The following is a 10,078-nucleotide window of genomic DNA, read 5'->3' as shown; positions in this document are numbered from 1 at the left end:
TTATAGCATAAGTGGTGCATATATTTTATATGTGCTATAACATTATTCTTCTCCATTCTATAACTGTAAAAATTGTCCAATAAATTTCTTATGTCTTTTAATCTTCTGCCATAAGCCTCATCCAAAAACCTCTGGAATAACATGGAGGCTCAGTAGGTTTCAATGTGTCCAGTAACCCCAAAAACTTGTGCCTATTTTGCTGTCCATTTGGCCTGATCAAAACCCTCAGAGAAGATGTCACAGCAGAACTAGGCAGTGACTCCTAACCCTTCCACACAATAGTAAAGACCTGGTGAAGGAACAGCTGACCAGGGAAATTGGTGACAGAATCAATGCTCTAAAGACCAAATACTTGACAGTTTGAGACTTGCAGAAACTTGAATTTTGGTTACTGGAGAAGAAAATAAAAATAAATTTTCTTAACCCCAAACATGGAACAGGGAGAAGTGGAGAGGGACAACAAAAAGAAAAAGTAGGGAGAAGAAAAGCACATTTGCTTACTTCTTAACAAAAGCTGTAAATAAAAGCAGAACCACCCCACCACCACCACCACCTCCACAGACAAGTAGAAACGTGGAGCAGACCCCAAAGCTGATCACTCCCAGGAAGTGCAGGCCTAACCCACTGCTCTACAGTCAGAGATGGAGGTGATGCCACAATTTACAGCATGGGAAGTAAGAGGCCCGGCATGGAAAGTCAGTGAAATAAATCTGACAGAGAGCTGTCTCTGTCCTGGCAGTAGAGGAACATATTACCCACAGCTGCAGCTAGTGGAAGCTTGGACATAGGCAGAATGGCTGCCTCTGCCCTAGATAGTGGAAAAGAATGACACTCATGGTTCACAGCCTTGGACAGTGGGAATTTGAAACCAGATGGACTATCTCTTTTCTAGTTGCAGGGATGGTGCCCTAGCAATCTGTATTAGTTGGGCAGGGGGGTGGTGCTTTTGCACCACAGACCACCCACAAAAGACCCACAACCATAGGTCCTGTGCTTAAAGACAGTTACCAGGCTCTATGCCACTTTGAAGAGAGCCCTGTGGAGGGGAGTGTGTGCACAGTGACCCACTACATTCAGACTCATGATCTTGAGCTTTGTATCCTATGCTCCTGTGTGCAATTGAAACAACCAGCAGACACAGCATAGCACCTTTTCAGCATTCAATCTCTGACCCCTGGGCTGATAAATAGAATTGGCTGATGAGAAGTCCATAACAACAAACTTCTCTTCCTCAGTACCTCAGGGGTGGGCCAAAGTGGAACACTGGCAGAAAACTTCAAATGCTTTCAAATCCTGATGAAATTTGAACAAAGAAAACTCAATAAGAATATTCTTCATCTTGATATGATTTGCACCAAATGGTTTAATGTCTACTTTGATTATATATACACACACACACACACACACATATATGTATATAAATATATGTATATATATACACACACATATATCTTCATTTTGATTTGATAGTTATTACGCTATTATTTGACATTGTTCCCTCAACCCATTTTATTGAATTTCTTCTTCTTTTTTTAAATTTTATTCATTCTTTTCAGTTGTACATGACAGTAGAATCCATTTTGACAGAATTATAAAAGCATGGAATGTATCTTGTTCTAATTCAGGCCCAAGCACCTCTTCTTCCACTTCCCTCCCCTCAACCCCAGTTCCCTTCCATTTACTGATCTTTCCACTATTTAACCATAGTTATGTTTTTTAAATTAATTTATTACAGAGGTACATGATGGGGAGATTCACTGTAGTATATTCATATGTGTAATAGAAAAGTTATGTCAGATTCATTTCACTGACTTTCCTTTTCCAATCCCCCTCTCCTCCTTTCATTTCCCTTTGTCTAGTCCACTGAACTTTTCTATTCTCTCATTTATTCTTCCACCTTTATTGTCAGTTAGCTTTCATGTATCAGAGAAAACATCTCATATTTGTTTTTGAAGATTTTTTTGGTGGAGTGGGGATTGGTTTATTTCACTTAGCATGATAGTGTCTAGATCCATACATTTACCAGAAAATGGCATTATTCTTTATGGCTGTATATGTATTATGATACATATACTCCATTGTATATATGTATCACATTTTCTTTATTCATTCATCTTTTGAAGGGCACATAAGTTGGCTCTAAAGCTTTGCTATTGTGAATTGTGCTTCTGTAAACATTAATGTGGCTTTGTCACTGTAGTATGCTGATTTTAAGTCCTTTGGGCTTAAACTGAAGAGTGGTATAATTAAGTCAAATGATGGTTCCATTTTTGTTATTTTGAGTAATCTCCATACTGCTTTCTAGAATGGTTGCATTAATTTGCAATGCCACCAAGAATATATGAGTATACCTTTTCCCCCACATCCTCGCCAAAATTTATTGTTACTTTCTGATTAGAGTGAAGTGAAATCTCAGTGTATTTTTAATTTCCATTTCTCTAATCACAAGAGATATTGAATATTTTTCATATATATGTTGACCATTTGTATTTCTTCTTTAGACAAGTGTCTGTTTTAGTTCTTTTTTCCATTTATTGATTGGGTTATTTGTTTTTTGGTTGTTGAGGTTTTTTTGAGTGTTTTGTCTATTCCTGATATTAACACCCACTCTGAGGTGCAGGTGGCAAAGATTTTCTCCCATTCTGAAGTCTCTGTCTTCATGTTCTTGATTGTTTCCTTCGTTGTGAAGAATGTTTCTAATTTCATGCCTTCCTATTTATTGATTTTTTTATTTTGCTTCTTGTGCTTTAGATGTCTTGCTAAGAAAGTTAGGCCTTGATCTAATATGTTGGAGTGTTGGGCCTACATTTTTTTTTCTAGTAGGTTCAAGGTTTCTGGTCTAATTCCTAGGTCTTTGATTTATTTTGAGTTGAGTTTTGTGCAGGTTGAGAGATAGGGGTTAAATTTCATTTTGCTACATATGGATTTCTAGTTTTCCAGCACCATTTGTTGAAGAGGGTGTCTTTTCTCCACTCTGTGTTTTTTGCACCATTGTCAAATATACAATAATTCTATATGTGTGTTGTCTCTGTCTTCTAGTCTAGTATACCTTCAAATGTTTTTGAATATTAACAGGAATCATTTTATCTTTGTTTCCCTAGCTCAGATTGACCCATTCTTCTTTTATCCATGTTCCCCCTCTTACACAACCTACTATTGCTTCAAATGCTCCCCCATACATCTTTTTACAATTTTTAAATTGCTTTGCTATTTTCCTCATCTTTTCTTTCTTTTTTTTTTTCCAAATTTTTCTCTTCACCTCTTTTTAATCCATATATAATGTTATAGCAATTTTATTATCTTTAATGACTAATTTTTCACCCTATTTCAGAACATTACTACAAGTTCAAACGTGAATTAGAAAGACTATGAAGAACACTATAAACAGGTTTGAGATTTCCTAAGGTTGATTTGTATATGGCTTTCTTCTGAAGTGATTGTAGTAAATGGAGCTTTATATTTTCTCTCAAATCGGTGATGATATTGGGAATAGAAGAGGTCAGACATTGAGTGAAAATATTAATACCTGAGTATTCTCCCAGTCTGGGGCCCTTAATAAAGAGAAGCACATTAAATAGTTCACTAAATAGTCTGTATAAAATAAGAAAAGTCAAGTGATTTCTCTCATAAGCAGAAGCTAGGATAAGAGAAGGATAGGATAACACAAAGAACCAGTCAAATTAATGGATGAGCTAAAGGAAGACAAGGAGAGTAGAGGAAGGAAAATGGAAGAGGGAAGGGAAGACAAGAGGGAAAAGGGGAATGATAAAGGGGAAATCATGAATTACAATTGATTTTTATGCATAGATATGAGTTTGTTGAGATGAACTCAACTACTATGTATAAATGTACATCTCTATAATAGAAAAGAAGAAGCAATATCAGTTCTATTATTTATTCATGCATCATAAAATATCAAGGGAAAAATTTACCCTAAACAATACATAACACTTCAACAACCAATCTCATTTACTCCATAATAAAGAAAACATCAGAGAAAGATTTCAGAAATTTCATAGTTCAATGAGAAGAAGTGAACTTAGAAAATACAGGAAACAAAATATTATTTAAATAAAGAGATAAAGACTCTGAAAAGGAACCAAGTGGAAATCCTATGAATTGAATACTTGAAAAATCAAAATAAAAATTTAATAGAAAGCATCACAATAGATTAGACCACTTTGAAGATAGATTCTCAGGCCTTAAAGACAAAGTGTACAATCTTGAAAATAAACCAAAAAATAAAGAAAAATGTTGAGAAACCATGAGCAGAATATTTTTAAAATCTGGGATAACATCATAGACCAAATTTAAGAATCATTGAGGTAGAAGAAAAATATAAAATACAAACTAAAGAAATAACAATTTTTAAATGAAATAATATCAGAAAGTTTTCCAGATCTTAGGAAAAAGACAGAAATCCCAATACAAGAGTTACTTAAAGCCTCAATAGGCAAGATCAAAAAATACCCTCTCCAAGTCACATTATAATGAAAATAATAAATATACAGAAAAATGATAGAATTTTAAATGTCATAAGAGAAAAATGGCAGGTGACATATAGAGGTAAGCCAATTCAAATTTTGACTGTTTCTCTACTCAGGCCTCAAAAACCAAGAGGGTTTGGAACAAGATATACCAAACCCTGAAAGGACGTAGAAGAAACCAAGATACAGCAAAACTATCCTTCAGAATTGTCCAACATTTTACTTCCCATCATAAGTTTGTCTAAAGCTTATATTATATGACATACAAAATTATTATTTGTATATATCCTTTTTCAAGATAAATTAATTATTGGATTTTTTTAAAATAGCCACCAAAACAAGAAATAAGAAATAATAATAAAGGTTCACATTTATCATTTAAAAGGTAAAACTCTCATTTTATTTTTTTATTTTTAAATTAAGCTTATTTTTAATTGTTACATAAAATCCCAAATGGATAATATGTGAGGTTTTGACATATGTACCCATTGTGTAATGTTTAAATCAAGTTAAAAGAATGGGAGATGGAGGATGAGGTGAGCACTTGATTTTGTTGGGCATCACAGCACCCATCTGTCCTCAAGATAAACCCAGAATAAGGCCTGTCCTGGTGGTCCTAAGACTCAGCTGATTTTTCAAATACCCTGCCTTCTAGTTCATCATACACAGACCTAGGCTCCAAGCTCCAAATGACTCCCTAAAGAATTAGATTCCAGCCCTGCTCCAACACAAGGCTGGGTTTAGGCCCCAGACTATTCCTTGTATCCTCAGTTTCTAGTGCATGCAGAGTCCAGGCCTATACCCATCAGTTATTACCTCATACCCAATATAGTATCTATTATGAGAAAAGACAAAAAGAAAGTTTTGGCATGGATGTGGAGAAAAGGAAACATTATACACTAAGGTAGGGAATGCATTTATTAGAGCCAATAAGAAAAACACCATGAATTTTCCTCAAAAATTTAAAAATAAACCTACCACATTATTCTGCAATCACATATGATTGCTCACACACACACACACACACACACACACACACATTTTTTTTTTTTTTAAAGAGAGAGTGAGAGACAGAGAGAGAGAGAGAGAGAGAGAGAGAGAGAGAGAGAGAGAATTTTTTAATCTTTATTTTTTAGTTTTCGGCGGGCACAACATCTTTGTTTGTATGTGGTGCTGAGGATCGAACCCGGCCCGCACGCATGCCAGGCGAGCGCGCTACCGCTTGAGCCACATCCCCAGCCCACACGCACATTTTTTAAAGAAGGAAATCCTGATACCTGCAACAACATGGGTGAACTGTAGAACACTACAGTTTCAGTGAGTGAAATAGACTATGCAGACAATGACAATATTCTTTAATAATACATATATGAATCTAAATTATTTTAACTTACAAAAGTGCAGACAAGTAAAATACTGGTTGTCAAAGGGTCTTGAGAGTCAGAGGAAAATAGGGAAAGAGAAAATGGAACTTTTTTCAAAAGATACAAAGTTTCAGACAGGAGACCTATTGAGATGTATTACATAATAAGATGTCTAGAATTAATGCTACTGTATTCTTTTTAATTTATTTTGTAAACTAAAATAAAATAAATGATAGCCGAATGCATTACAATACTTATTACACATATATACCCCAATTTTTCATATCTCTGTATATAAAGTATTTTGAAACCCAATTTGTGTCTTCATACATGTACTTTGGATAATGATGTCTATCATATTCCACTGTCCTTGTTAATTCCCTGCCCCCTCACTTTCCCTCCCACCCCTCTTCCCTATCTAGACTTCATCTATAATGCTAAGTGAAGCTAGCCAATCCCCCAAAACAAATGCCAAATGTTTTCTCTGATATAAGGAGGCTAACTCATAGGAGGGTAGGGGGAGCATAGGAGGAATAGATGAATGCTACTGTATTCTATACCTGAAAATTTCTAGGAGTGAAGATTTTCTTCTTTCATTTCTTTTTCCCTCATCCTCCTCCTCCCCCTCCTCCTCCTCCTCCTCCTCCTCCTCTTCCTTCTCTCCTCCTCCTCCTCCTCTTCCTTCTCTCCTCCTCCTCTCCTCTTTCTCCTTTTTTGTACAGGAATTAAAGCCAGGGGCACAGAGTCATATTCCTAGACCTTTAATTTTTTTGTTAATTTTATTTTGAGACAGGCTTGTTAAGTTGCTTCAGGCCACAGTAAATTGCTGAAGCTGGCTTTGAACTTGTGATTCTCCTACCTCAGTATCCAGAGCCACTTGGATTACAGGGATGTGCTACTGTGCCAGGCAGGAGAGTAGATCTTAAACATTCTCACCATACACAAAAATATTAATCTACTTGGTGTGATGTGTATGTTAATGGATCTAAATAAATAACTTAATAATATTTGAATACATCAAAACATCACATTGTACAAATAGACACAGCAATTTTTCTTAATTTATACCTTTAAAAGCTGAGGGAGAAAATTTAGATTGTGGATGATGAGAATGCCACGTGTTATCCTGAACCATAAGATTTCCACAATGCAAGATTGTACAAATATTTCATATTTCATATATTTCCAAATAGTCTGTATTCATATTCATTTTCACTGTATGTAGACCTTATTATTACAAAAGGTTTTTTTTTATTTATACAATTTTTGCTTCTTTATTTTATAGGTGGTAGGTTTAAAGACAAAGGAACATACCCTATACTATTATTCTTGTCAGGGTGATGAAAGCATCACAGACAGAACAAGGACAGAATGAACAGAGTCAATGTAATTGCAAGCCACACAGGAAATAGACTGGAAGTTTTGGGTGTAGTTTTATTTTACAATGTAAGATAAAGTTTCTGAAATACTTGCAGCAAAGTCTTTATAAAGCCTTCAAAGTTTGTATCTAACAATCAACATACAGACAAAATTCAAGCATTGCTAAGTGGTCACTTTAGATTATTTTATTTCAGTTAGTATTCAATTCTTATTGATATGATTGACAGTTAAGTGAGCGATTATGTGGTTCACTTATTTCAGATAAAGCTGGTTGATAATAGTACAAATAAAATTATTCCATAAAAATCTATTTATTTGGAAAATATATACATTGACCTTCCTAATGTACTTATTAACCACAAATGCTAACATTATATCAAGATTAAAAACAAACAAAAAAACATTTTCCATTGAACAACCTTTATCAGAAATGGTTTTCCAATATATTTTAAAGTAATGATTTAAAAAACTCAGCTTCAAGCCATTTTTGTATCCTATATTTCTAATTTCCTCACAGATTCTTTATATAGCTTTTTAGGCAAAACAGGTGCTTCACCCATATACTTTATCAAATTATATTTAGCCATGATGATTAGTATGGATAGGTCATTTAACAGAAAATCTGTTATATCCACTTTCTATATGATATACTTCAAACTGCCATGCAATCCGTTATATAAGACGATTACTTCTGCTACATAATTACACATGCGTTTGCTACCATTCATAAATTTATTTTCTTATGACATGGAAAGGCATATGAAAAAAATGTTCAACAAATAATAGAAGTTCAAGTATTTCACTTTGTCTTTAAAATAATGTGTGTGTGTGTGTGTGTGTGTGTGTGTGTGTGTGTGTGTTTACCCAAATATATATAGTTCTGCCTAGAGGAAAGATATTTAAAATACATATAATAGAAATTTTAAAATGTAATGTCATCTTTCCACAGGATTTAAAAACTACTATTTTATTAATATTTATGACAAATCTCATACCTCATTCTCAGATAAGGAAAGACTTTGGATTCATTAGAATTGTGATGCAGGAAATTATCACTGCATTGGTTTTAATTTACATGGCTGTGTTCTCTACAAGAGAATGTTATTTAGGTAGGCTTCATTTTACTTATACCTCATAGTAAGAATTCTGTGAACTTGTAAGATTATTTGGTCATTATTTCAGTTATAGTGAGTAAAAAAGCAATGCATGGATGGATGGATGGACCTATGAACCACTGGTGAAAAGTTTTATGCACCATTACACTGTTAATGCCGCACACACGTTTTATGCTCTCTCCATTAGTCTCCTAACTGCCCCTCTCACATCTTTGTTTCTGAGGGTGTAGATGAGAGGGTTGAGGCTGGGAGTGACAATAGTATAAAACAGGGCAATGAACTTCCCTTGCTCTTGAGAATTTTCTGTTGATGGTTGAAGATATATGAAAAGGGCTGGAATAAAAAAAAAAACAGAGAAACTACCATAAGATGGGATCCATATGTACCAAAGACTTTCTGAAGCTTGGTAATTGACTGCATCTTCAGTGCAGCCCGAGCAATGGCACCATAAGATGTTAGAATGAGGAAGAGAGGTATGAGTGCAAAAATAGAGGTTGTGAACTTGAGAGTCAGCTCATTAATATGACAATTAATGAGTCAGCTCATTAACAAGACAATTTCAGGAGTGCTGGAACTTCACAGAAAAAGTGATCAACTTGGTAATGTCCACACAGGGGTACCCATAAGATAAAGAGGGAATGGAGTGCTGAGTTGGTAAAACCACTTACCCAAGAAGCCAAAGCTAAGGATTGGCAGAGTCGAGGGTGCATGAGGACAGTGTAATGAAAGGGTTTGCACACAGCTGCATAACGGTCATAGGACATCACCATCAATAGGTCACAATCTGTGGTTCCCAGTGCAAGAACAAAGTAGAGTTGAACAATGCAACCAGCATAAGAAATGGTCTTCTCTGGGCCCCAGAGGTTTACCAGCAATTGGGAAATGGAGCTGGTAGTGTAGCAGAGATCCAGAAAAGAGAGTTTTGAGAGGAAGAAGTACATGGGAGTGTGGAGACAGGAATCCAGGTATGATAGCATGATGATGAACAAATTACCTATCAGTGTCATCAAGTAGAATATCAAGATAACCACAAAGAGAATTACTTCCAGCTGAGGCCATTTAGAAAACCCCAGTAGAATGAAGTAACCTTCAGAACTAGCATTGAGCTTTTCCATCATTTTTGCTTTCTGTTACCTGAAAGGGGAAAAAAATTACATAAGCTCAAAAAACAATATGGAAATGTGATACATTTTTAAAAGCCTGCCACTGTGAGATTCTAGGACAATTAGAATATTAAGAGAATATTACATTTAACAACATAAAAATTCTCAAGTTCATACTGATATAAATATAGCAAAATACATCAATGATGTACACTGAGCTATTCCACATGCTAGAATCTAAATTAATAAATACAAAAGTGTGATCCTTTTAGGAATACATAAGTGGATACAAAATTGGTAAATAATAATTTGATTAGAAGCATGTTATTTACATAACCTGAAACATCTCTCTACCAATTACTTGATAATTACAAAGTGAAAGGCAATGAATTTTGCCATTGCAGAACATGGTGGACACCTCCATAACCATGTGATAAAAGTCAACATCAATAGTGTTGAGACAAATCAACATTACTTGGCTGCTGATGTGACACTCTCAAATGGACACGAAATCACTTCAGTCATGTTCCCACCAAGAATACATAGCCTAATACTAATAATGAAGGAACTTGGCACAACTCAAAGTGAAACAAATAGCTTACTTGTAATACTCAAAATGTCAAAATCAA

At 34.9% G+C, this 10,078-nt stretch overlaps 1 pseudogene across 1 annotated transcript; it reads right to left on the bottom strand.

Moving 5' to 3' along the window:
* Window positions 1-8,515: 8,515 nt before the first annotated feature.
* Window positions 8,516-9,461, bottom strand: LOC308649343 (olfactory receptor 2J3-like; annotated as a pseudogene). The gene has a single exon. The product of its transcript is annotated as an olfactory receptor 2J3-like (transcript).
* Window positions 9,462-10,078: the final 617 nt, after the last annotated feature.

Source organism: Spermophilus citellus, assembly GCF_964194105.1.
Source record: "Spermophilus citellus genome assembly, chromosome: 5".
Lineage (NCBI taxonomy): Eukaryota > Metazoa > Chordata > Mammalia > Rodentia > Sciuridae > Spermophilus > Spermophilus citellus.
The sequence above is the reverse complement of the archived record's forward strand: the minus strand, read 5'-3'. Positions and strand labels throughout refer to the sequence as shown.